The 25,203-nt window shown below is 42.0% G+C and overlaps 1 protein-coding gene and 1 pseudogene across 2 annotated transcripts in view; one reads left to right on the forward strand and one right to left on the reverse strand.

Annotated features, from left to right (window-relative positions):
• KIAA0319L (KIAA0319 like) overlaps positions 1-25,203 on the reverse strand; it is a 127,863-nt gene that overhangs the window by 87,185 nt on the left and 15,475 nt on the right. The gene's annotated exons all lie outside the window — the stretch shown is intronic.
• On the forward strand, positions 1,686-3,413 carry LOC112623463 (annotated as a pseudogene). The gene has a single exon (XR_003119144.1). The product of XR_003119144.1 is annotated as an actin, cytoplasmic 1-like (transcript).

Raw genomic sequence — 25,203 nt, forward strand, 5'->3', positions numbered from 1 at the left:
CATAGGAAACTAAAACTATGAGCATAGATGAGATTATTCAGGAAAAGAAAGAGAAGATATGTTTCAGATTCATCTTCATATCTGTCCTTATGCAGCGCCAATTCTAGAGTCCATCACTTCAACCTCTCCAGTACTGATATTCTCCATTCCTTTGCCCTAGCTATCTGGGAAAACGGCAATCATGGATGAATCTGTTCTGAGAGCTGGGAAAAAAGATAATCCAACCTCACAGACTGATCTCACCCTAATGGTCTCCATTCTTACCAGCAGTGGGCTTCCTGGCTATTCTGCGAGTTTCTACCTTCATTATTTATTTCATTTCCCACAGTAGCCACCCTCAAATCTTTTTTTTTTTTTTTTTTTNTCTTTTTTTTTTTTTTTTTTTTGAGACGGAGTCTCACTCTGTCACGCAGGCTGGAGTGCAGTGGCACAATCTTGGCTCACTGCAACCTCTGCCACCCAGGTTCAAGCGAGTCTTCTGCCTCAGCCTCCCAAGCAGCTGGGACTACAGGTGTGCGCCACCACACCTGGCTAATTTTTATATTTTTAGTAGAGATGGGGTTTCACCATATTGGCCAGGCTGGTCTCAAACTCCTGAACTCATGATCCGCCCGCCTCAGCCTCCCACAGTGCTAGGATTATAGGCGTGAGCCACTGTACCCAGCCTCTTTTTTTTCCTTTAAGACAGGGTCTCATCCTGTCATGGTGGAATCACAGCTCAATGCAGCCTCAAACTCCTAGGTTCAATCCTCCCACTTTAGCCTCCCAAATATCTGGGTCTACACATGTGTGCCACTACACCCAGTTATTTTTTTATGTTTTTATTTTTTTGTAGAGATGAGGTCTCACTATGTTGCCTAGGCTGGTCTTGAACTCCTGCCCTCTAGTGGTTCTCGGGCCTCAAGCATGAGCAACCTCAATGAACTCCATTCTTTTCAAAATTGAAGCAACCCTACTTCCCTCCTAGCTATCATCCTTATCTTCTTAGTCATTCGTCCATTCAACAAGTATTTTTGAGCACCTGCTGCATGCTGGGCATTACTTTGGTAGAGTTTATAACTTAGATGGGGGAGACAGAGATTAAAAGACAATAAATACATAGGATTGGAAACTAATATAAATGCTCTGAAGAAAAGAAATTCAGCCTATATAAAATAAAGGTAGCTAAACTTGGAATTTTATTGTACAAATAAGCTAGCACTATGTAACACAATATCAAAAATATTCACGGCATAATGTTTGAGTTAGAAAATAATTGGAAACAGCTTAAACAGTCATCAGTTGATAACTGGTTAAATAAACTATAGAAGGCTGGGCACAGTGGCTCACTCCTATAATCCCAGCACTTTGGGAGGCTGAGGCGGGTGGATCATTTGAGGTCAGGAGTTCAAGACCAGCTTGGCCAACATAGGGAAACTCCGTCTCTACTAAAAATACAAAAAGTTAGCTGGGCATGGTGGTGCACGCCTGTAATCCCAGCAATTGGAGGAGGCTGAGGCAAGAGAATCACTTGAACCCGGAAGACAGAGGTTGCAGTGAGCCGAGATTGCACCATTATACTCCAGCCTGAGCGAAAGAGTGAGACTCTGTCTCAAAAAAATAAATAAAAAATAAATAGACCACCGAGACCGCGTCCGCCCCACGAACACAGAGCCTCGCCTTCGCCGCTCCACCGCCCGTCCACACCCGCCGCCAGCTCACCATGGATGATGATATCGCCATGCTCGTTGTGGACAACGGCTCCGGCATGTGCAAGGCCAGCTTCGCGGGCGACGATGCCCCCCGGGCCGTCTTCCCCTCCATCGTGGGGCACCCCAGGCACCAGGCATGATGGTGGGCATGGGTCAGAAGGATTCATATGTTGGGCGACGAGGCCCAGAGCAAGAAAGGCATCCTCACCCTGAAGTACCCCATCGAGCACAGCATCGTCACCAACTGGGACAACATGGAGAAGATCTGGCACCACACCTTCTACAATGAGCTGCGTGTGGCTCCTGAGGAGCACCCCATGCTGCTGACCGAGGCCCGCCTAAACCCCAAGGCCAACCACGAGAAGATGACCCAGATCATGTTTGAGACCTTCAACACCCCAGCCATGTACGTGGCCATCCAGGCTGTGCTGTCCCTGTACGCCTCTGGCCGTACCACTGGCATCGTGATGGACTCTGGTGACGGGGTCACCCACACTGTGCCCATCTATGAGGGGTATGCCCTCCCCCACACCATCCTGCGTCTGGACCTGGCTGGCAGGGACCTGACTACCTCATGAAGATCCTCACTGAGCGCAGCTACAGCTTCACCACCATGGCTGAGCGGGAAACCATGCATGATATCAAGGAGAAGCTGTGCTACGTCGCCCTGGACTTCAAGCAGGAGATGGCCATGGTGGCTTCCAGCTCCTCCCTGGAGAAGAGCTATGAGCTGCCCGATGGCCAGGTCATCACCATTGGCAACGAGCAGTTCCGCTGCCCTGAGGCTCTCTTCCAGCCTTCCTTCCTGGGCATGGAATCCTGTGGCATCCACGAAACTATCTTCAACTCCATCATGAAGTGTGGACATCGGTAAAGACCCGTACGCCAACACAGTGCTGTCTGGTGGCACCACCATGTGCCCTGGCATTGCCAACAGGATGCAGAAGGAGATTACTGCCCTGGCACCCAGCACGATGAAGATCAAGATCATTGCTCCTCCTGAACCCAAGTATTCTGTGTGGATGGGCGGCTCCATCCTGGCCTCGCTGTCCACCTTCCAGCAGATGTGGATCAGCAAGCAGGAGTATGATGAGTCTGGCCCCTCCATCGTCCACCGCAAATGCTTCTAAGCGGACTGTGACTTAGTTGTGTTATACCCTTTCGTGACAAAACCTAACTTGCACAGAAAACAAGATGAGATTGGCATAGCTTTATTTGTTTTTTTTGTTTTGTTTTGTTTTGGTTTTTTTTGGCTTGACTCAGGATTTAAAAACTGGAACAGTGAAGGTGACAGCAGTCAGTTGGAGCGAGCATCCCCCAAAGTTCTACAACGTGGCCGAGGACTTTGATTGTACATTGTTCTTTCTTTTTTAATAGTCATTCCACATATGAGATGCATTGTTACAGGAAGTCCCCTGCCCTCCTAAAAGCCACCCCACTTCTCTCTAAGGAGAATGGCCCAGTCCTCTCCCGAGTCCACACAGGGGAGGTGATAACATTGCTTTCGTGTAAATTATGTAATGCAAAATTTTTTTAATCTTCGCCTTAATACTTTTTTATTTTGTTTTATTTTGAATGATGAGCTTTCATGCCCCCTCTTTTTTGTCCCCCAACTTGAGATGTCTGAAGGCTTTTGGTCTCCCTGGGAGTGGGTGGAGGCAGCCAGGGCTTACCTGTACACTGACTTGAGACCAGTTGAATAAAAGTGCACACCTTTAAAAAAATTAATTAATTAATTAATTAATTAAATAGGCTGGGCATGGTGGCTCATGCTTGTAATCCCAGCACTTTGGGAGATGGGTGGATCACGAGGTCAGGAGATCGAGACCATCCTGGCTAACACAGTGAAACCCCGTCTCTACTAAAATATACAAAAAATTAGCCGGGCGTGGTGCTGGGTGCCTATAGTCCCGGCTACCTGGGAGGCTGAGGCAGGATAATGGCGTGAACCTGGGAGGTGGAGTTTGCAGTGAGCTGAGATCATGCCACTGCACTCCAGCCTGGGTGACAGAGTGAGACTCTGTCTTTAAAAAAAAATAAAATTTAAAAATAAATAAATAAATAAATGAAGGAAAGAAGGAAGATCCATGCAACTGCTGAAATAAATAAGGCCACTCTGTACAGTTCTAACATAGAATGATATCCAGGGTACGTTATGTGGGGAGGAAAAAGGTTCAGAGCAGTATGTATAGCATGCTACAATTTGTTGGGGGGGAGTATATATATATATATGCATATATAGGCTATTTTTGGAAGAATATTCATGAAATTTTAGGAGGGGAAGCTAGGTGACTGAAGATGAAAGTAGGAGACTTATTTGTTCTTTATCCATTTACGTGTTTATTTGTTTGTTTATTTATTTTTGAGACAGAGTCTCACTATCACCCAGGCTGGAGGGCAGTGGCACTATCTCGGCTCACTGCAATGTCCACCTCCCAGATTCAAGCGATTCTCCTGCCTCAGCCTCTTAAGTAGCTGGGATTACAGGTGCACACCACCACGCCCGGCTAATTTCTGTATTTTTAGTAGAGACAGGGTTTCACCATGTTGGTTCAGGCTGGTCTCGAACTCCTGACCTTGTGATCCGCCTTCCTTGGCCTCTCAAAGTGCTGGGATTACAGGCATGAGCCACTGTGCCCAGCCTATCCTTTTATATCTTTTGAATCTGTATAATGTACCTGTATTATTTTCTTTTGAAAAGTAAGTTTTAAAAATTTAAACAAAATTTTCAATGGCTTCCCAGGCCTCTTAGAATGAAAACCAAAATCTTTAACATAACTTAAAAAGATCTTGTATGGGCCAGGCACGGTGGCTCATGCCTGTAATCCCAGCACTTTGGGAGGCCAAGGTGGGTGGATCAAGAGATCAAGAGATCGAGACCATCCTGGCCAACATGGTGAAACTCCATCTCTACTAAAAATACAAAAATTAGCTGGGTTTGGTGGCACACACCTATAGTCCTAGCTACTTGGGAGGCTGAGGCAGGAGAATCGCTTGAACCCAGGAGGCGGAGGTTGCAGTGAGCTGAGATCGCACCACTGCACTCCAGCCTGGCAACACAGTGAAACTCCATCTCAAAAAAAAAAAAAAGATCTTGTATGGTTTGGACCCTACCTACCTTTCTGGCTCCAGCTTGTATCACACATTCCCTCCTTCCCTATGTTCCAATCCAGCCTTCTTCAATCCCTGAAATGGACCATTCTCCTTCCCCTTACTGTGCCTTTGACATGCTGCCTCCTCTACCTAGAACTCTCTTGACTCCCTTCTCCATCCAGTTAACTCCTCACATGAGGTTTCAGCTCAACAATCATTGGCTCCATGTCTTTGTCCCTCACTACACTGTAACTTCCAGGACCACGTTTGGTTTTCTGTCTTCTCTTATTCTTTTACCCTTGCATCTCTAATTCTAGCATAGAGTTTGGAATATTACATTGTAGGTGCTCAAAAAATCTTTTTCAACAAATGCATAAATAAATGCATGTGTGTATATGAATGAGGTTTTGAAAGAATGAATGAACAAAAATGTCAGGAAACCAGGTAGCCAGGTATCAGGTGGGTCATACTGAAGACATCCAGGTTGATGATGGGACTCTGAAAGGAGATGAGGCCCATATGCTGCAATAAATGAGGGTGGTAAATGAGGGTTGGTAGATGAGTAATGATTATGGGTAGAAAGTGGTATAAACCTCAAAGAGCAGAAGTTTTTGCATGAAAGTGGAGGAGGAATATTCAAGAAGTGACAGTGAAGAGTGTTAAAGACATTAACCCTACCTCCCAACTCAGAGATACACGGAATATGAGAGAATGAATGGCCATGGCCTGCAGGCCAGATGAAAACCAGTGTCTTTTTCTAAGAGAAAGCCAGTCTCAAAATATTCTATCTAATCTCTTAACTAACAAGTCTAAGTATAGATGGGGTTTATTAACTCAATGGATTCTAGTCACATTTTAAAAGTTGGGAGGGGAAGGAGAGTTAAGTGCAAGTGAGTCAAAAAGCACCAAGTTACACAAGAATGTCAAATGAGACTGACAAATCATAATGGTTAAGGCACTTTATAGCAAGAAAAAGAAGAGGATGGAAAACTAAGAGGAACTAATGACAGGATGACTACCTATTCGTCCTTGGTATAAAATGGCAAAAAGCTCTGAGGCAAATCATGGGGCAAGTCTTACCAATTGAACTTGGTGGAAACATATTTAGACTCGGGGAAATAGTCACGGGGACTAACAGGGATTACTAGGTCAAAGAAAAAAAAACAAAAAATTATATTCCCTGGTTGTTGCTAGCAGCTCTGGTAAAATCTAGACCTTTGAAATAGGAGATAAAAGCAGGGGAGAAAGTTGTAAGACTGGTTTGTACTGAAAATGCCTTCTTTGTGTCCATGGTTCCCTCAAGAATGTCGCATAAGCTATACAAGTATCACGGCATAAAAAAGAAATGTTTCATAACCCAAACACTGTCCAAGTTTTGTCAGGCGACCCTGGAAGCCTCTGTTAGAGACCTCATCCATTACTATAGGCCCAAGTGAACATGTTCAATGAGGGAAGAAAGAACTTGGGGAGTCATACAAAATGTCCCCAATTCTCCCTACTTGACTGTACCTCTTGACTGTTTTATTCCTAAATAATCACTAGAACTTAGTACTGGGTGAGATCTCTGACTTCTGCAATTTATCTGACAAACTGGATCCTTTGCCTTATCTTAAGCGAGTAGAGCCTAGGAAAAGAAAGATGATCAGAAGCACATCTTTTTAAAAAATGTTTTATTGATAAAGTTTGTACATATTTATGGGATACCTGTATTTGTTACATGCATAGAATGTATAGTGACCAAGTCAAGGTATTTAGGATATCCATCACCACAAGCATTTATCATTTCTATGTGTTAAGAACATTTCAAGGCCTCACTTCTAGTTATTTTTAAATATACAACACATTGTTGATAAATATAGTCACCTTACTCTACAATGGAATATTAGAATTTGTTCCTTCTATCTAGCTGTGTGTATATACTCATTAATCAACCTCTCCTCATCCCCTCACTTGTTCTACAACCACATCCTTCCCAGCTTTGGGTAATTATCATTGTACTTCCTATCTTCATGAGATCAACTTTTTTAGCTCCCCCATTTGATTAAGAATATGCAATATTTGTCTCTGTCTGGCTTATTTCACTTAAAATAATGACCTTGTGGCCAGGCGCGGTGGCTCAAGCCTGTAATCCCAGCACTTTGGGAGGCCGAGACGGGTGGATCACGAGGTCAGGAGATCGAGACCATCCTGGCTAACACGGTGAAACCCCGTCTCTACTAAAAGATACAAAAAAAAAACTAGCCGGGCGAGGTGGCGGGCGCCTGTAGTCCCAGTTACGCGGGGGGGTTGACGCAGGAGAATGGCGTGAACCAGGGGGCGGAGCTTGCAGTGAGCTGAGATCCGGCCACTGCACTCCAGCCTGGGTGACAGAGTGAGACTCCATCTCAAAAATAAATAAATAAATAAATAAAAAATAATGACCTCTAGTTCTATCCGTGTTGCTGTAAAATACACGATTTCATTCTAAGGCCAAATAGTATGTTCCACTGCATAAATATGTGACATTTTATTTATCCATTCATCTGTTGATAGACACTTAGGTTAATTCCATATCTTTGCTATTTTGAACAGTCCTGCAATAAACATGGGAGTGCATGTATCCCTTTAATATACCAATTTTCTTTCCTTTAGATAAATAATACTCAGTAGTGGGATTGCTGGATCATATAGTAGTTCTATCTTTAGTTTGTTAAGAAATCTCCATTCTGTTTTATATAATGGCTGTACTACTTAACATTCCCTCCAATAGCATATGAGAGTTCTCTTTTTTCCACATACTCGCCAGCATCTGTTGTTTTTCGCCTTTTTGATAACAGCTATTTTAACTGGGGTAAGATGATATCTCATTGTGGTTTTGATTTGCCTTTTGCTAATAATTAGTGATGTTGAACATTTTTTCACATATCTGTTAGTCATTTTTATGTCTGGATATGTAGATCCTTTGCCCACTTTTTTTTTTTTTTTTTTTTTTTTTGGAGACGGAGTCTCGCTCTCTCGCCCAAGCTGGAGTGCAGCGGCGCGATCTTGGCTCACTGCAAGCTCCGCCTCCTGGGTTCACGCTTCTCCTGCCTCAGCAGCCCGAGTAGCTGGGACTACAGGCGCCCACCACCGCGCCTGGCTCATTTTTTGTATTTTTAGTAGAGACAGGGTTTCACTGTGGTCTCGATCTCCTGACCTTGTGATCCACCCACCTCGGCCTCCCAAAGTGCTGGGATTACAGGCATGAGCCACCGCTCCCGGCCTTTGCCCACTTTTTAATGGGGCTGTGTAGGTTTTTTTGCTATTGAGTTGTTTGAATTCATTGTGTATTATGGATACTAGTCCCTTGTCACAAGACATATTTTGCAAATATTTTCTCCCATTCAACGGGTTCTCTCTTCACTTTGTTGTTTCATTTGCTGTGCAGAAGCTTTTTAGCTTAATATAATCCCATTTGTCTATTTTTGGTTTTGTAGCCTGTGCCTGTAGGGTCTTAGCCATAAAATCTTTGCCTAGACCAATATGCTAGAGTGTTTCCCCTATGTTTCTTCCCAGTAGTTTTATAGTTCTAGGTCTCGCATTTAAGTCTTTAATCCATTTTGAGTTGATTTTTGTATATGATGAGAGGCAGGGGCTCTAGTTTCATTCTTCTGTGTATAAATATCCAGTTTTCCCAGGACCATTTGTTGAACAAGATATCCTTTCCCCAATGTGTGTCCTTGGCACCTCTGTCAAAAATCAACTGGCTGTTAATACGTGGGTTTATTTCTGAGTTCTCTGTTCTGTTCCATTACTCTATGTGTCTGTCTGTTTTTATACCAATACCATGCTGTCTGTTGTTTTGGTTACTAGAATTTTATATACATATACATGTATATATTAAAAACTCACATATATGTATATATGTACATATGTGTATGTGTGTATATATATACGTTTGTGGGTTTTTAGAGACAGGATCTCACTTTGTTGCCCAGGCTGGAGTGTAGTGGTCCAGTCTTAGCTCACTGCAGCCTCAACCTCCTGGGCTTAAACAATCCTCCTGCCTCAGCCTCCCAAATAGCTGGGACCACAGATGCATACCATCATCCCTGTCTAATTTTTTAAATTTTTTGTAGAGATGAAGTCTCACTAAGTTGCTCAGGCATGAGCCACTGTGTCCAGCCTATAATATATTTTGAAGTCAGGTAGTATGATGCCTCCAGCTTTATTCTTTTTGTTCAAATTGCTTTGATTATTAGGGGTCTTTGTGGTTCCACAAAAATTTTAGAGGCTGGGTACAGTGGATCATGCCTATAATCTCAATACTTTGGGAGGTCAAGGTGGAAAGACTGCAGGAGGGTCACATGAGGCCAGGAGTTAAAGACCAGCCTGGGCAATCAATATAGCAAGATCCTGTCTCTGCAAAAAATTTAAAAAATTATTCAGGTGTGGCAGCATGCACCTATAGTCCCAGCTACTCAGGAGGCTGAGGTGGAAGAACTGCTTAAGCCCAGGAGGTTGAGGCTGTTCCTTCTATGCCTAATTTGTTGGGCATTTTTATCATGAAGGGATACTGAATTTTATGCTTTCAAAAGCACTTCTGGAAACAAAGGTTGTTGAATTTTATCAGTTGCTTTTTCTCTACTGAGATAATCATACGGTTTTTGTCCTCCATCATGTTGACGTGATGTATAATTTTATTGATTTGCATTTGTTGAACCATCTTTGCATCCCTGGGATAAATCCCACTTGATCATGATGTATTTTCTTGATGTGCTGTTGAATTTGTTTTGCTAATATTATGTTGAAGATATCTGCATCTATGTTTATTGGGGATACTGGCCTGCAGTTTTTTTGTGTGTGTTTCTGCCTAGTTTTGGTATCAGGGTAATGCTGGCTTCAGAGAATTATGAAGAATTCTATGAATTAGAGACAGTTTCTGCCTCTTCTATTTCTTGGACTAGTTTGAGAAGAACTGGTATTAGTTCTTGCTTATTAGTTTGGTAGAATTTGACAGCAAAGCCATCAGGTCCTAGGCTTTTTTGGTTGAGAGATTTTTTATTATTGATTCAATCTTGTGACTTGTTATTGGTCTCTTCAGGTCTTCCATTTCTTCCTTATTCAATCTTGGTAGGTTTTATGTATCCAGGGATTCATCAGTTTCCTCTAGGTTTTCCTGTTTGTTCATGTATAGTTCATGTTCATAGTAGTCTCTGATATCTTTTGCATTTCTGTGATATCAGTTGTAAGGTCTCCTTTTCATTCCTGATTTTGACTCTTCTTTTTTTCTTGGTTAGTCTAGCTAGTGGTTTATTGACTTTGTTTATCTTCTCATTAAACCAACTTTTCATTTCATTTATTTTTTTTATTTTTTTAGTCTCTATTTTGTTATTTCTGCTCGGATCTTTATTATTTCTTTCCTTCTACTAATTTTGGGTTTGGTTTGTCCTTGCTTTTCTAGTTCCTTAAGGTCCATCATTAGGTTATTTCAAATCTTTCTACTTTTTTGATGTAGGTGTTTATTGCTGTAAACTTCCCTCTTAGCACTGCTTTTGCTGTAACCCATAGGTTTTGGTATGTTTCTTTCCATTTACATTTAAGAAATTTTTTTTCTTTTTTTCTTTTTAGAGACAGGGTCTAACTCTGTCACCCAGGTGGAGCAAAGTGGCACAATCATGGCTCACTGCTACTTCAAACACCTGGGCTCAAGTGATTCTCTTGTCTCAGCCTCCTGAGTAGCTAGGACTACAGGCATGCACCACCACACCTGGCTAATTATTTTGTAGAGACAGGGTCTCACTATGTTGTCCAGACTCGTCTTGAACTCCTGGTCTCCAGTGATCCTCCTGACTCAGCCTCCCAAAATGTTTCAAGAAATTTATTTCTTCTTAATTTTTTCATTGATCCAATGGTCACTCAGGTGCATGTTGTTTAATTTCCATGTATTTCTATAGTTTCTAAAGTTTCTCTTGTTATGGATTTGTTTTACTCAATTGTGGTCTGAGAAGATACTTAATATGATTTTGATTTTTTAAAATTTGTTGAGGTTTTGTGGTCTAACATATGGTCTATCCTGCAGAATGTTCCACGTGTTGATGGGAATGTGTATTTTGCAGTTGTTAGATGAAATGTTCTGTAAATGTGAGATCCATTTGGTCTAAAGCAGAGTTTAAATCCACTGTTTTTTGTTGATTTTTCTGTTAAGATAATCTGTCTATTGCTGAGAAGGGGGTGTTGAAGTTCCCAACTATTATTGTATTAGTCTACCTCTCTCTTTAGTTGTAATATTTGCTTTATACGTTTGAGTGCTCTGGTGTTGGCTGTATATACATTTAGAATTGTTATACCCTATTGCTGAATGGATCCCTTTATCATTATATAATGACCTTCTTTTTACTGGTTTTGACTTAACGTATGTTTTACCTGATACAAGTAAAGCTATTCCGGCTCACCTTTGGTTTCCATTTGCATGGAGTATTTTTTTTCCATCCCTTTACTTTCAGTCTATAGTTATCTTTACAAGTAAAGTGAGTTTCTTATACACAGCATATAGTTGGGTCAAGTTTTCTTATCTATTCTGACAGTCTGTTGTTGTTGTCGTCGTTATTGTTGCTGTTACTTGGTAGAGATGAGGTCTCACTATGTTGCTCAGGCTGGTCTCAAACTCCCAGGCTCAAGAAATTCTTCCCACCTTGGCCTCCCAAAGTACTGGGACTAAAAGAATGCACCCACATGACTGGCCCAGTCCATATCCTTTAAGTGGAAATTTTAATCTGTTTACATTCAAGATTATTGATATGTGAGAACTTACTACTGTCATTTTGTTAATCGCCTTCTGGTTATTTTCATATCTTTTGTTCCTTTCTTATTGTTATTGTTTGAAGATAAAATGAGTGAGTCCTTTCTCTTTCTCATCTGTGTGCTTGCTCTACTAGTTAGTTGTATACTTTCACGAGTTTTCACGATGGTAGATATTATTCTTTCACTTCCAAATGTAGGACTCCCTTAATCTTTTCTTGTAGGACTGGTTTAGTGGTGATTAATTATCTGTTTTTCCCTGTCTGGGAAAGTCTTCATTTCTCCTTCATTTATGAAGGATAACTTCACTAGGTATAGTATCCTTAACTGGCAGGTTTGTTTTTTTCCTTCAGCACTTTGGATATATCATCTCATTCCCTCCTGGCTTGCCAGGTTTCTGCTGAGAAATCTGCTGTTAGTCTGATCAGGATTCCTTTATATGTGAGTAGATGCTTTTCTCTTGCTGTGTTTAGAATTCTTTTTGTCTTCACTTTTGACAGTTTGACTATCATGTGCCAAGGAGATCTTTGTGGGTTGTATTTATTTGGGAATCTCTGAGCTTCCTGTATCTGGATGTCTAAATCTCTTCTTAAATTAGGAAGTTTAAAGCTATTTTGTTTAATCAGTTTTCTATGCCATTAAACTTCTCTTCACCTTCTAGGATATATATCCAAGATTCAGATTTTTGGTCACTTTATGGTATCCCATATGTCACAACAGCTTTCTTTTTTCTTTTTATTTTTATTTTATCTAACTGGGTTATTTTAAAAGACCTGTCTTCAAGTTCTGAAAATTTTTTTTTTTTTTTGAGACAGGGTCTCATTGTCACTCAGGCTGGAGTGCAGTGGCACGATCACAGTTCACTGCAACCTCAGTCTCACAGGTTCAAGCAATCCTCCCATCTCAGCCTCCTGAATAGCTGGGACTACAGGCATGCACCACCACCATGCCCAGGTTTTTTGTTTTTTTTGTTTTTTTTTTAAGTCAGGGCTTCACTATATTGCCCATCCAACTCCTGGACTCAAGCGATCTGCTTGCTTCAGCCTCCCAAAATGCTGGAATTACAGCCATGAACCACTGCACCCAGCCCAAGTTCTGAAATTCTTTCTTCTGCTTTATCATCTAGTTTATTGCTAAAAATCTCAATTGTATTTTTTATTTCATTCACTTAGTTCTTCAGTTCTAGGATTTTTGTTTGGTTCTTTTTTATGCTATCTCTTTGGTGAATTTCTCGTTCATATCCTAAATTGTTTTTCTGATTTCTTTGTTTTGTGTATCTGTGTTCCCATGCATATCACTGAGCCTCTTTAATATCATTATTTTGAATTTTCAGGCAGTTCATAAATTTTTCACTGGAGTTTGTTATTGAAGAATTATTGTGTTCTTCTGGAGATACCATATTTCCTTGCCTTTTCATTTTTCTTGAGTCCTTTTGTTGATAACTGTGTATCAAGTGTAACAGTCACTTCTAATTTTTTGAATTGGCTTTCACAGGGGAAGATTTTTTCTTACAGATGTATCTACAGTGTTGGTTGGATAGGGCACTTTGGCTTTGATTCTGGATGTTTGCAGCAGTGTAGTCTCCATATGATTTCTTCAGCCACGAACACCATCAGTGGCATCTGTGATTTCCTCAGTGGCTTAGGCTACAGTTGTCAGTGGGCAGCATACTTGATTGGCATGGCAACAGCAGCAGCAGTGGGCAGGGAAAGGCTGTCCTCAGGGTACGTGAAAGTGTGCAGCAGCCCTACTTGTGGGAGACAAGGGGGAGGCAGGGCTGCTATCTGTAATAGTCACCCCAGGCAGGTAGGTTTCAGGCTCTGGGGAACATAAGCTTCGGCTTCCGGCAGCAGCAGTGACTGTAGCAGCTGGCAAGGAGATCATGTCCTCATGGCACAAGAAAGTATATGGCAGCCTGTTGCTGAAGGGGATGGGGCTGCTGTTAGTGGCGGTGGCCCCAGGCAGGCAGGTTTCATACTCTGCGGAGCTTGCACTTTGGCACCCTTTGTCCTGGGAGCAGCCTCCCGGATACACTGCACTGCCCTTTCCCTGGTATGCAGGACACTGTGTGGACCCTGCGGTTCCTCTGGACCCAACCAGTTTCTTGCTGCTAGAGACCTCTAGGCAGATGCGAGGGAATGTCAGGGGGGCTCCAGGGATGTAGAGAGGCAGGGGCTGTTGGGCCCCAGAGCAGGATACACTTTGGTGAGGGCTGGACTCTCAAAATGGTGCTGTGTCCCACTAGGGACCTGGGGAATGCATGGGACTCAGTGTGAGTTCCCTCTCTGGAGCAATGACATCACACAGGCTCCAGGGAGCTCCCTCTGCCAGTATCAGGGCCCACAACGGTCAAAGCACTCTCCCGTGGCTAGGATTACAGAAGATGGTGAGAATGTGGACTGCTGGGGATTGCTCACTGATTCTTTCTCCACACTGGGAAGCCCCTCTGGCTCCCAGTCAATCTTGGCTGGGTTGTCCACCTCGCTTCCCTCTCCCTCAATGTCTCATGTGTTTTCTGTCACTTCTCTACTGAATTCTACACCTCTAGTCGGTCATCTTGAAAGACTCAGGCCCTTATATCTTTGACAATGACTACAAGTAAAAAATGTGAGGCCTAGGAAAAGCTAGCTCCTATAAAAGAAATGTGAGGCCTAGGGGAGGTTAGCCGGCTATAGTGTTGCTAATAAAACTAATCTCAATGGTTTCCAATAAGAGGAAGAGGTAGGGCCGGGCGCGGTGGCTCAAGCCTGTAATCCCAGCACCTTGCGAGGCCGAGACAGGCGGATCACGAGGTCAGGAAATCGAGACCATCCTGGCTAACACGGTGAAACCCCGTCTCTGCTAAAAAATACAAAAAACTAGCCGGGCGAGGTGGCGGGCGCCTGTAGTCCCAGCTACTCGGGAGGCTGAGGCAGGAGAATGGCGTGAACCCAGGAGGCAGAGCTTGCAGTGAGCCAAGATCACGTCACCGCACTCCAGCCTGGGTGACAGAGCGAGACTCCCTCTCAAAAAAAAAAAAAAAAAAAAAGAGGAAGAGGTAGGCCTGGCGCAGTGGCTCAGGCCCAGCACTTTGGGAGGCCGAGGCAGGTGGATCACTGGAGGTCAGGAGTTCGAGACTAGCCTGACCAACACGGTGAAACCCCATCTCTACTAAAAATACAAAAATTAGCTGTGCGTGGTGGTAGGCACCGAGTAGCAGTAGCTGAGGTAGGAGAATCATTGAACACAGGAGGCAGAGGTTGCAGTGATCAAGACTGTGCCACTACACTCCAGCCTGGGTGACAGAGTGAGACTCTGTCTCAAAAAAAAAAGGAAGAGGTACTCTGATCTCTCAGTTCACATGTTTAATTCGTGGGATTTTGACTGAGTTTTTAAAAATTAAATGTTATTTAATGTTGTTACATCATGTGTTCAACAATAAATATATGAAAAGAAAACAACAGTTCTTTTTCATCTATTCCCTGAATCATACTTCTTTGTCTTAGGTGGTTAAAAGACAGTTAACGTCTTAAACGATTCTAGTTTCAGTTCTAGGTCCATCATTTACCAGATAGTTAACCTTTGAAGAATAATTTAACCTAAGATTAAATTTTCATTGTTGATACTCTTGGGACAAAGAGTTCATGAAGGGAGGAAGCAGAAAGGCATTAGTAGAGTCAATATTGGATTCTAGAAGTAACTGGGATAAAAGGTAAGATGAAAATATACTCCAATTTTAGATCAGTTCCTCTCCCTGCCCACGCTGCCATACCCTGGCTCTGCTCCCAGGGCCCAGGCAAAAGCAATATTAAATCCTTACAAAAAATGGCTTACAGTTGGTAGAACCTTAGACTGAAAATCCTTTGGGAAAGTCTGGAACGCACTGTTGGTAGGAGCATGTAGAAAGCTTACCCAGGGTGAGAACAGTGGAGCAAAGCCAATCCCCCTCTTTCTAAAATCATAGCAAAGCAGAGAAAGCAGGGCTCCCATATGTATTACCTGGAGGATCCCCAAAACAGGAGGCTCTGGAACTAGCAATGCTTACTTACATCACCACCTCTCAAAAGACAGAATTCTAATATATCTGGCACAAAATCTAGACCAGGTTTCATAATTCCAAGTAGCAGAGTGGAAAAGTCTACAGGATATATGAATTATTGCCAGAAAGAAATTCATTAAATACTTTTAGAAAGCTGTGAACAACTCTGGAAGTATTTAAAGAAAGTGCTGTTGCCTCTGGCATTCTTAAATCTCAGGTAACAAGCTTGGCTTCTCAAGCAAACTTGGAAACTGCCCTGGTTAACAATCAAGTAGGGACCAGAGACAGAACATACCCTGTTTCAGGAGTCTTACTGTTAAAGTGTCCAGAAATGTACATTCTAACCAAATTCATCAAACTATCCCAAAGGAAAGGCTGTGATGGTGGAAATAAGAGTAGAGAGAATGAGTTACCAGTATTATTTCAAAAAAGAAAAAAAAAGCAGTTGATAAATTCTTCTCTTGGGTGGGGTTTTCACTGCAGAAAAAAATACATGGTTAGAGTATTTTGCAGACAAAATTTGCAATTAATATTTACAGTCATTGAAGCTAAAATTATTTTCTTGAAATCTTGCAATTTTCTAATATGGTCAAGACTTCATTCAAAGCTTTCCCTTGATAATTACACCTATAAATGAACTATTATCAAGGAGAAAGGCACAGCCTTAAATGTGTTTCTTTACTCAGTAATTGAACTATGACTCTACACCATCTGTCTTCCTACAGCTATCATCAAAAGTATGCATTCTCTCAGAAGCAATGGGTCTCAGCCAAGATGGCTGCCACACGAAAATGAGATAAGCAGGCACATTATCAATCCCAAAAACAATTCACAGGAACCACTCAAAAACAAACCTCCTCAGGGAGCACCTTCCACCTTCCTTTTGACTGTCAGCATGTCTGTCACCTGCATACCCACTAATAAACAAATACCAAAAAAAATGGTTCCACCTTACTCTCCACATCAGTTCTACCTGCAGGGGTTAGCACATTCAGAAACAAGGCAGAGGCGGTAACTAAATCCTTTGAAGGACATAATCAGGTATTATGAAGTTTGAAAAAAGCCAGGGTAATAACCATTGCCCTCTCTCCTCCTTTTCAAAAGGGGTAACATTTTTTTCCTCAACTACACACAGGTTGGATTGAAAGGTGGCAGCTGCCTCACAAAGCAGTCCTTTGAAAATAATTACTATTCACTGCCTTTGCTATGTGCCTAGTTTTGTTAAGAGTACAGTTTTTTAAATGTATGGTGTAGATGATTTGCTGAAACTACACTAACTGTTACACAAGAATTAATAGGCTTTGTGTACGTATTCTGACTTCTTTCCCTTCACTGTAGTGTTTCCATTTTTCCTAAAAGATCATTCTGAACAAAGACAAACTCCTCATGGAACTAGCTGCCCAACAGATACATATCAGCTACTATTCACATTAACTCTTGATCATCTGCTAGGTGGAAAACAAGCTTCCAAGGACTCAATCACAAAACCTGAATCTTGCAGCACCTTGCTGGTTAAGAATGCTTAAAACAGCAAGTCTTTTCCTATAAGACTGTCACTAAAGTCTCAAAGATACTGGATTGTGACAAACTGTGGAAAAGAGTAACAATCAGCAGCTGGGCGTGGTGGCTCATGCCTGTAATCCCAGCACTTTGGGAGGCCGAGGCGTGCAGATCACGAGGTCAGGAGATCAAGACCATTCTGGCTAATGCGGTGAAACCCCGTCTCTACTAAAAATACAAAAAATTAGCCAGGCATGGTGGCAGGTGCCTCTAGTCCCAGCTACTCAGGAGGCTGAGGCAGGAGAATGGCGTAAACCTGCAAAGCAGAACTTGCAGCGAGCCAAGATTGGGCCACCACACTCCAGCCCGGGTGACATAGCGAGACTCCGTCTCAAAAAAATAAAAATAAAAAAGAATAACAATCACAAGGTCAGGAGTTCGAGACCAGCCTGACCAACATGGTAGTCAAAAAATCAGCTGGGCGTGGTGGTGCACGCCTGTAATCTCAGCTACTCAGGAGGCTGAGACAGGAGAATCGCTTGAACTCAGGAGACGGAGGTTGCAGTGAGCCAAGATTGCACCACTGCACTCTAGCCTGGATGACACAACAAGACTCTGTCTCAAAAAAAAAATAAAAAATAAAAAAAGAATAACAGTACCCAGTACCAGAACGTCTTCCTAGAAGAGGGCAATATTCATAAGCAAAAGAGTAGGGGAAAGTCCTTTTGCTCTACCTACTTAAAACAGAATACCTATACTTCACAGGCTAAAGAAAAAATGAAAACCACCCTCATTTAGTCTAGGTGAGAAAATAAATTCATTCCCCAAGGTCATGTTCATACATGGCCCTCATAAAATTCAGTTGAAATTTGTTTTCAAAGAAAATCCCCTATCAAGATCAACAGCCCTATTCCACAATTGCTCTCATCTATATTTTGGCCCCCACCCCAAAAATCTGTGGTTAAAGCTTTAGTTCCTAAAGCTGAGATTCCTGCATTTGAATCTCAACCCAGTCACTTCCTAACTGTGTCATCTCGGGTCAAATTCCTTGTTTTGTTCACGTGTAAAACAGGAATAATTTTAACAGTACCTACCCTACAGAGTTATTAAAGATATAAAGGAGAAAATATATGCAAAGTATTTAACACCAGCCTGGCATATAGTATTAAAAAGCTCAGTATGTATTAGTTGCCATTATTTTTGTTGTTGTTATTATACTTCATTTTAGTTCAGCCACCACTTTTTCCAGGAAGGCTTCTCCCATGAAACCTTCACCCCAAGATGCCTCTCTTCTGTGCATCCCACATATACCTCTATCATAGCATTTCTCTCACCAGATCATATTTGTTTGTCTACCTCACACACTCCGCCCTCTTTAAGTGCTGGGGTTATATATTGTATGTGTAGGCCCAGAAAGATGCTTAGCACATAGTAGACATTCAAGGAGTTTTTTTGTTAAATTTAAAAGTTCACCCAATATTTTAAAAAATTTGTGGGATTTTTTCTATATTAACAAAATCAAGGAAAAGATGTCAGCTCCAATATGGAATATCTTGAGTTAAAGTCATTTGAATCAGATTCTTGATGTTAATTAATTTCCTTGGCTGAAAGAAGGAAGAGGCAAGAGAGAAAAGTAAAGTTCCTGGTTCACTAAGAAATTAGAATGAGCTTTTCCAATTAAATTGGGGAGTGCACTGAATAGGAAATATGAGAGATGTGCAAAGAAAGAAACTGAAGAAAAGCAAAGTGGATAAAAAAGAGATAACTGAACAACATAACCAGCTGGGAAACAGCCTTTCCTGTCTAAACTCTAAACTAGAAAATCCTTTCAAATCCCAAAGAAATCTTTCTTCATGAAAGGACCAACCAAATTTTAGCCCCCTGAGCTATCTATTTCAGACCATTCAACTTCACTCCAAGGTGACACAAGCCTTCACCATGAAAATTTCTGAACAAAGCAACAGTGGAGAATAGCTTCCCAGTTCACCTAGGCAAAGAGTCATGCATCATTGATGACATCTAGATCCATTCACCTTCCCTTGTCCTGAGTAATGATGAAAAGGGAAAAACAGAAAAAGATACCTCAAAGTTCTGGTCACGGAGGTGAAAACAGGGAAACCACTCTATCACAATTCTAATGCCTTTAACTTCTACCTAAAACAACTTAATAAATCAAAAGTTTGCATTAATTGGATACAGGTGCTAGTCCATTTCAAAAGACCCATCTGCCAAGGTTTAGCCCAAAGGCATTTTTCACAGCCAAGTATTAATCAAATTACTGGTGTAGCTGAAAATAGCTCTCCTACCATAAAGTCACCTGTTCAGAAACAATCCAGTCATCAAGGGCTTTATAATATTTAAAGGCAGATTGAAGGCAAATGATGAAGCTATGCACTTAAAAAAAAAAAAAACTGTAACTAGGGGGTTACACTGCTGCATATGATGTACTCAGAATCTCCTGCTTCACTTTTTCTCCCACCACCTTATGACTAAAAGACTCTGGAGAATGCTGTCAGCAAGGAGAGCACGCCTCCAAGCCACAGCTTGAAGGAGCCCACACCTCTCTATGTAATACTGTCTTTGTACTTCAAAAAGCACAGGTATTAAATTATAACAGATAAAGTTTGGCCTATACATAAAAGTGGTTCTAAAAAGAAAGAATTGTTTTTCTAAAAAGAAAAGCACCTAGATATGATGTTGTGAATCTAGCAATTCCCTAGCCCACTTGTAGATGGTATTGTTGAGAACCTGCAGTTGATTGCCATCTCTCATTGCAGTTATTACCGGCTGATAAATTTTTTGCATTCAGCACAATCATACCAACCTCCCTTGGAAACCCACACAAAGAACCCTGAATCAGAGCACTATTTTGTTTTTTTTTGGGAAGGTTTTTTCTTTTCTTTTCTTCTCTTTTTCTGGCTTGTTTTGTTGCTTTCAAAGAGAAGGTCATTTAGAGGGCCGCAGCAGAAATATGTAAATTAAACAGAAGAGTAGGCTTGGGAGGAAGTAAGGAAATAATATAGCTAGCCATGAAGTGTTATTTCAGCAGATATGGCCAATAGAGGAAAAGTTTGTATCAATTCATCCATTGAAACTCTCTCTTTTTGGAGCATTATGTAAGTGCCATAAAATAAAAAAAAAAAAAAACTGCAGTGGGCTGAACTGGGACATGTGAGGACTCAATACAACCAAGCTTCAGATACTTAAATATCTCGAACCACTTTTTGCTTATAGCAAATAAAATGCAGAACTACAGATGCTTTCTCATCTGTGTGTAAATGAAAGCAAAACTGTGTGAGTAGTTAGTATTCTTAGAATTTTTGAGAGCCGGTTTATTTAAATTAAATCAAAGCCAATCTGTATCTGTACAGAAATAATTTTCTTAGGGCTCTTATTCTCTAGACTTACAGAGCTGTACATACTCTTCCCTCTATCCCTCCCTCTAAGATAAAAAACTGAAAAGAGCTCTGCGGGTTACAAGCCACTTCAAATGAATCTGGGAGGAGGAGGTTCAAAGGGATTAGAATATACCATGTCTTACCAGCCTGCTATATAGAACAGGGTTCAGCTATTCTCTGCCCCATTCTTTGTGTTCCCACAGCACATCTTGGAATTGATTATGCTTCTTTATGTTTCTACATCTATCTCTGCCTCCATAGTGTGACCTCTCTGATGGTAGGAACTGGGTTTTATTTAGCCTGGAACATTATTTGTTGACCTGAAATGTGTGTATCTATAGTATATACATAATACCTAGATACTAATTATCATTAATAATGTGAATTAAGCATCCTAGAGAAGGTATCAAAAACACAGTCCGGGCACAGTGGCTCACACCTATAATTCCAGCACTTTGGGAAGCCGAGGCTGGCGGATTGCCTGAGGTTAGGAGTTCGAAACCACCCTGGCCAACACAGTGAAACCCCATCTCTATTATAACTACAAAAATCAGCCAGGCACGGTAGCGCGCACCTGTAGTCCCAGCTACTCGGGAGGCTGAGGCAGGAGAATCGCTTGCACTTGGGAGATAGAGGCTGCAGTGAGCTGAGATCATGCCACCACACTCCAGCCTGGCCAACAGAGTGAGACTCTGTCTCCAAAAAAAAAAAAAAAAAAAAATGCAGTTAGCTTATTTTAAGGCACTGAATGTGAGACAACACATTTAAAGAGCCAGAGACCACAAATATTAGAAGAATGTAATCTAAGTCAACACCATAATGTGGCACTGACATTCAGATAATTTCATATTGTTTGGTTTATTTATTGCAATCATGTGGCTTTTAATAGATTTCATTTTTCTGACATGTTTTTACATGCATTTTTTTCTTATACCTCCATTTTCAAGTTAATTGTAAGTCATACATTCTACTGACAGAAATAAAAATTTGGGCAAATTGGTCAACACTCCTGACTGCCAAATTATCTACTATGGACTATCTCTAACTGCACAGAAACTGGTGTTTCCTTATCCTCATCTGTACAATGGCAACATTTCTTTGCTGCTTCAAAAATGGTATTAATTCTAGGCAGGGAAATAAGAAAACCCAAATGTTCCTCAGTGTCTCTCTCTTTGACACACATACACTCCCTGCACGGACACAGGAAAGCCCTGGAAACATATCGTACACATACGGCCTTCACTCTCCACCACTTCCTCTCCACTGACAGAGGCAGCCATGCTGCCAAGGTAGCAACCCCCACATGAAATACAAAAGAGTGGAGGCGAAACAGCTCAATCAAAACAGCTTGGGAACGGAAAGGATGGTACGCTTGTCAAAGAAAGTCTCCAGGGATAGGCCAGAAAATTTTTGTTTCTGCCTTGAACATCATGAGCAAATAACCCTGCTCCAGGTCTGCAGACCTGAGCTCAGAGGCCAACTCCTCCCTTTAACCTTTCACAGAAGGGTAACAGGAAAACTCGCTGTTATTTGAAAAGTCCATTGTGAGAAATGTCAGAATGCAGCTTATAAGTATACCCTGGGGAGCACAGCTGACAGCAATTTTGAAAACCAAGCAGTTAGAAACTGATGAAGTAGAATGCACAGGTAGAAGACAGCTTGGCACTGCTTCAGCATATGGGGCTGCTTGCTTCAGGCCAGATGCCACAGACTGACCCAGCAGGATGCAGATTACTCAACTTTCTGAGATGGAAGATGGCTCTTCAGCTTTTCTCTACAAGGCTGCTTCATTTATTCTGATTAAGATTCATTCACTCTAGCCACCCCACTTCCATAAGCCTCCAGCTGACTCAGGTTGCCCTCAGTTAAGGACAATAAACATTGAGCTGTATCAAAAACAAACAAACAAACAAACAAAAATAGAGGAGCCATTTCTTAACAGGCAGGATGGCAGTCCTCTTGAAATTGTGAACCTGAATCTGAAATGAAGGCTACAGAAGTGAAACTGAATCAATATTACCCCCCACTCCATCTCCCAGGTCTGATAATATTAGTCATTCCCCTTATTAACTAAAAGTGAAAGAATTCATAAGCACACATTTATTTCAAACTCAAATGTGCTGCTGGATTAGAATCAAAACATAATGTTAAGCCAGTTGGAAGAAAGAGAGCATTCCTAAAAATCCTGTCATCTGCTGGGAGAGTTTAAAAAGGGGAACTGAAGTGAGACACACTGGGCACCCATCTTTAGGGGCAGAGTCTGAAGTGGGTAGAGTTCCAGATAGGCCTTGGCTGGCATTCCTCCCTGTTTCTGTTTCCCCTTGGACAGTGTCTGTGATGGCTAACTCACCATTCAGGGACATTCATAATTCTTTCTCTTCTTAGGGCATTTTACAGTTTCCTTTTGTGATTGGCCAGGGAAGTTCAAGATTTATATAATTGGTGCTTGCTTCATGCTAAGCATTGAAATGGTTCACCTGAGATCCTGAGTAACAAACTTGATGCCAAGGGCAGGAGCACCCTAATGCAGATAAGACTTTCAAGTGCTGATGGGCTGGGTGTATCTAACGCCCATGAAATCACCACAGGAACACAGTTCCAACTTGGAGGCAAAGGCTACAGCTATAGCACTCGTTCCACATTTCCAAATAACCTCTCTAACTGCTTATTCAGGAAACGTGGATTATTAAAGGTGAGAGAGAGCGCTGGATAGAAAGGAAAACTGGAGATATACCATCTTATGGACAGGAACTTCACCTACATAATTCTTGGCAGAAGGTTATTCCATTAAGACCAGCTTGAGACATCAAATTGTCTGGTCTCCTACATTCCCAGGATTCTGCAAGGAAGACTAGGTCTCTATTGTCATGGCATTACCTTGGGACCCTAGGGAAGCCTCAAACTCCTGGAAGGGAATCTTGATGTCAGCAATGCCATCCCTCTCAAAGGGAATTTCTGTTCCCTAAGAATGGCAAAGGTATTAACAGACTGCAAGCTTCATAAGAGCAGAAACCATATCTGTCCTGCTCACCAGTGTACTTAGTTTCCTTTTTTTCTTGAGACAGTCACTGTTGCCCGAGCTGGAGTGAAATAGCATGATCATGGCTCACTGCAGCCTCGACTTCCTGGGCTCAAGCAATCCTCTTACCTCAGCCTCTCAGCTAGCTGGGACCACAGATGCACACCATCAAGCACAGCTAACTTTTTATTATGTTTTTGTTACAGGGTCTCACTATGTTATCCAGACTGTTCTCAAACTCCTGGCCTCAAACGATCCACCTGCCTCGGCCTCCCAAACTGCTGGGATTACAAGCATGAGTCACTGCACCTGGTCTTACCACTGCATTTCTAATGCCTAGGATAGCAGGCACCTGATAAATATGTTTGGCAGGAAGGAAGCACAGGACAAACTCTGTAAGCTACGTCTTTTTTGTTTTGTTTTGTTTTGTTGTTGTTGTTGTTGTTGTTTTGAGATGGAATCTAACTCTGTCACCCAAGCTGGAGTCCGATGGTGCAATCTTGGCTCACCACAACGTCTGCCTCCTGGGTTCAAGTGATTCTCCTGCCTCAGCCTCCTGAGTAGCTGGGACTACAGATATGCACCACCACACCTCGCTAATTTTTGTATTTTTAGTAGAGATGGGGTTTCACCATGTTGGCCAGGCTGGTTTTGAACTCCTGACCTCAGGTGATTCACCTGCCTCGGCCTCCCAAAGTGCTGGGATTATAGGCGTCAGCCACCGTGCCCAGCCTACAAGCTACTTCTAACCCAAAACCCAAAAGTGTTGTTCAATCAGCCCCAGCCAAAACACTGTCCTGACCAAAGACAGAGCCAACCTGGCCTAGCACAAGGCCTTGCCAAGCATGGGCACATATCAGTATGGGGGGAAGTAAACTAGGGCAGAGAGCAAGGTGGAGTCATGGCAGCAGAACAGAGTCCTCTTTCAGAGGAAATGTTTCCTTAGCTGGGGGAAGAAACAAGTGGCCCATCATGCTCCTCAGTGGCATATTACAATCACGGAAAATTCATAATATAACTCATTCTGTCATGGGCTTCAATTAATCTCAGACCTGTAAAGCTATATGAATAGAGGCCTACTTTCCCTAACAATACAGAAAGGCCAGCTGCCTACCGCATACTTAATAATGTGCAGACAAAGCTCCCACCGGACAGAGGTTTAAGAAGCCAGCAGAGAACTCAACCCTCCTGCCTGCTGGGTCATCTGGCGATTAGACAAGAATTTAACCATATTAAACTTTTATGTTATTGCTAACATTTGCTGAGTTTTATTTATGCACCTGGGAGTAGGCTAAGCCCTTTGCATGAATATTTTATATAATCCTCACAATCCTGTTAAGAGGTACTGTCATTTCCATTTTATAGATGAAAAACCTGATGGAAAGGTTTCAGTACCAGCACCCAGTACATAATAAAACCAGGACTGAGACTTGTCTGACACCCAAGCCCATGCTCCACACCCTTGGCCACTCTGTCTCCTATCTCTTGCTCAGTTGATGAAAAGGCAGATGGTCAAGACCAATTCTCACAACTTCTCTCTGGAACTTATCCAGTACTATCTGGAGTCAAAAGCGGCTACAGGATCTTAACCAAATGGGCTTTTCTCAGGAAAGCTGCTAGAAGAAGGATCAGAAGAAAGTTCAAAAGGCAGGTCCTCAAATCAAGAGCTATCCATTTTGACCCAAACCCTTCACTACTGTTCATCTGAAAATAGGTGTCCACAGG

This window comes from Theropithecus gelada, chromosome 1, assembly GCF_003255815.1.
Source record: "Theropithecus gelada isolate Dixy chromosome 1, Tgel_1.0, whole genome shotgun sequence".
Taxonomy (NCBI): domain Eukaryota; kingdom Metazoa; phylum Chordata; class Mammalia; order Primates; family Cercopithecidae; genus Theropithecus; species Theropithecus gelada.